At 47.2% G+C, this 3,254-nt stretch overlaps 1 pseudogene; it reads right to left on the reverse strand.

Moving 5' to 3' along the window:
• LOC101995168 overlaps positions 1 to 3,254 on the reverse strand; it is a 68,677-nt pseudogene that overhangs the window by 36,123 nt on the left and 29,300 nt on the right.

Here is a 3,254-nt window from a genome sequence, read left to right on the forward strand (position 1 = left end):
GGAGGAAGAAAGCAGAAAGAAGGGGCTAGAGAGATGGTGAAACTGAGCACACGTGCCTTAGGAGATTGCTATGAGAACTGAGTTAATATATATGAAAGATTCATAGGGTATAAAGGGCTATATTTGTATTTAGCATCAGGATTGTGTAAGTGTGGAGAAGAATAGACAATGTCAAGTTCATCAGAGAAGACTTCTTCAAAATGTCAATGCCAGGCAATGTCAGAAGGGAACATTGAATGTGGGGACTGTGCCAGTAAGTAGGGACAGGACACAGGAACGCCATTTAGAGTGAAGGACAGAGGGGCGTGGGTTCTCCACTAGGGAGAGATGGTTATGTAAGACCTTTGGGTTCTCTCTTGAGAGATGGCTCAGCAGTTAAGAGCACTGGCTGCTCTTCCAGCGGTTCTGAGTTCAATTCTCCATAACCACATGCTGGCTCATAACCATCGGTAATGAGATCTGGTGCCCTCTTCTGGCCTGCAGGTACAAATGCAGGCAGATCACTGTACATAATAAATGAATAATTTTTTAAAAAGAGTTCTGGGTTCAGTGAGGCCATGTCCTGGCTCTGTCTGAAAGCTTCCAGAGGAAGTGGGTTGAATAAAGATGAAAGAGTACACCTCCCCCACAGCATCCCTTCTGGGCTCTGGTTCGCCCCATGAAAGGTGGGTGGTCAACTGTGAGAAAAGTAAGGCCCAGAGATATGAACTTGTTTTCTCTCTTGAGACACACAGTAGAGCTGAATTGGCACCCAGATTTCCTGGTACCCGCTCCAAACCAAACTGCAAAATGCACACAAACTTCTTACGATGTCTATGATGCCTCTCAGTGTGTCTCCTGATTATAATTTCACTATTGCACAGGGCTCCATTGTAGTCAGAGCTGTATTGTGTTCAGCGTAGGGTGCTGTGCAAAAGAAAGAGCCTTAGACACTTTAGGGTGGTGATAACGACTTCAGTATCAACAATCAGCCCATTCCAGAGAACAAATGAGCGTGTGGTGATTGGTGGCCTGTCTCGCCCTGTCGGTGTGCTCCTAGAAAGAAATGAACCCTGTTGCCTTGGCAACTCTGTTTAGAGACCTGATAATTTGAGAATTCTCCCAGCTTGGGGAGGAAAGAAGATAAACAGATATTTAGGCTCTTTCCCATCTAGCTTTGGGTTATTTTGGAGGGTGAGGGCTCCTCTCCAGCAGGCATTGCCTTCTCATCTCCGCCTACCTGGACGTAGCTTCCTTCATATTCAAAGAAAAGAAGTGGCCATGTAATGCTGCTGATGGAGGGGAAGAGCCTCTTTAGAGGGCCTGAGGAGAAAGAGATAAACGGGGGTGCTGTGTTCCAGAAGGCCTAGGCTGTATCACACCCAGATCTTCTCCCCATTGCTGGACACTCACAGGCAAGGACTGCCCCACGGTGCCATGCACCAGGGCCTGGATGTTCGTGGTCTTCTCTCTCACCTGCTCCACCAATGCCTGGACCTCTGTGAGGTTATCTGGATGGGACAGGAGGCATTCAAATTAAAAGGATGATCTATGACGCTGTTCTTCCTGCCACCCTGGGGTTCTGCCAGGACACTCCCGCTGCTCCTCTGTTTTATGTCATCTTGACCCAAGCCAGAATCATTTGGGGAAAAGGGAACTTCTATGGAGAAAATGCCCCCACCAGAATGGCTGGCGGGCAAGTCTGTGGCACATTTTCTTGATTGATTATTGGTGGGCCCAGCTCACTATGGATGGTGCTATCTCTAGGCTGGTGGTCTTGAGGGCAATAAGAAAGCAGGCTGGGCAAGTCATGAGGAGCAGACAGTAAGTAGCATTCATCCGCGGATTCTGCTCTGGGTCTTGTCTCTAGGATCCTGCCCTGACTTCCCTCAGTGATAGACTTATAAACTGTAAGGCAAAAACAAACAAACAAACAAACAAAAAAACCTTCCCTATCCAGGCTGGTTTTGGTCATGGTGTTTATCACAACAGCAACCCTAACTAAGACACCCTTCCTCTAATAAGGCACCCTGAGACTCGAAGTGGAAGCCCCTCTAAACCGCTGCTGCTTTCAGCTCCACTGGTCCCATCTTCCCGCTCACCATCCAGGGTGAAAATGAAGACCACAGTGTCAGTTTCCACAAGGGATTGCAGAATGGCAGTCAGGAAGTCCTCCTGGGAGAAAGTGAACTGGGGACCCTGGGGCAGAAGAAGATAGGGGAGCTCCTTCCAGAAGGACGCTCAAGAGTACAGACTTGAAGACCTTAGGGGGACATCTATTACAGTCCTTTGGACTTCACTTGAAACACTGCCTGGCCCATTAGTTTCAGCCTCTTAACCCATTTCTAATAATCTATGTAGCACCACGAGGTCCGCTTACCAGGAAAGATTCAGCATGTCTGACCTGGTGGCTGGCTGCATCGCGTCTGCCCTGGAGAGAGCTGCGTGGCATCTGAGCTCACTTCTTCTTCCTCCCAGCATTCTGTTCTGTTTACTCCGCCTATCTAAATTTTAACCTATCAGGGCCAAGGCAGTTTCTTTATTTAACCAATGACCTTCCTCCATTACTGGTGGCCTTGACTGTGTTTGTAAGTATGGGTGCTGTCTCTTGTTAGTTGGGTCAAGGGTTTTCAGAGAATACTTTTTATTCTTTTTCTTTTGTTTTCTTTCTTTCTGTCTGTGTGAGGGTCCATGTGTGGGTATGTCCACATGAATGATGGTCCCTGCAGAGCCCAGAGGTGTAGGATCCCCTGGAGCTAGAGCTTCAGGCAGTTATGAGCCTTCATATGTAGATACTGGGAATTGAACTCAGGTCCTCTGCAAGAGCAGTACACACTTTTAACCACTAAGCCATCTCTGCAGCCTGCCCAAGTCTTTTTTAACATACCTCTGTGTCTTTCCTGGGTGTGGCACAGAGGTAACGAACACATTTGGGACCTCAAATTCCTTGAGTTCAAACATTGGTTCAACTTTTCATCTTGTATAAACTTAGAAGGTCATTCACCCTTTCCAACCCTGGGATTTGGTTTTCTTCATATAAAATGGGGACACTGATGACAGTATTTACCACATAGTATTATAAAAGAGAGTGGCAATGGTGATGGTGGTGAAGAACAAGAAAGAATCTGCAAAAGGCTTAGATGTAAGGGCTTAGTGATGTCAGCTGTTTCTGGGAAGCAGCTTGAGCTTTTTCATATATACCCCTCCTCCCTTGACCCCATGTAAGCTGTCCGCAAGTTCTCAGGACTCTACCTTGTCTGCCTGTGTGTCTGTCT

The sequence above is a fragment of the Microtus ochrogaster genome, chromosome 22 (genome assembly GCF_000317375.1).
Source record: "Microtus ochrogaster isolate Prairie Vole_2 chromosome 22, MicOch1.0, whole genome shotgun sequence".
Taxonomy (NCBI): domain Eukaryota; kingdom Metazoa; phylum Chordata; class Mammalia; order Rodentia; family Cricetidae; genus Microtus; species Microtus ochrogaster.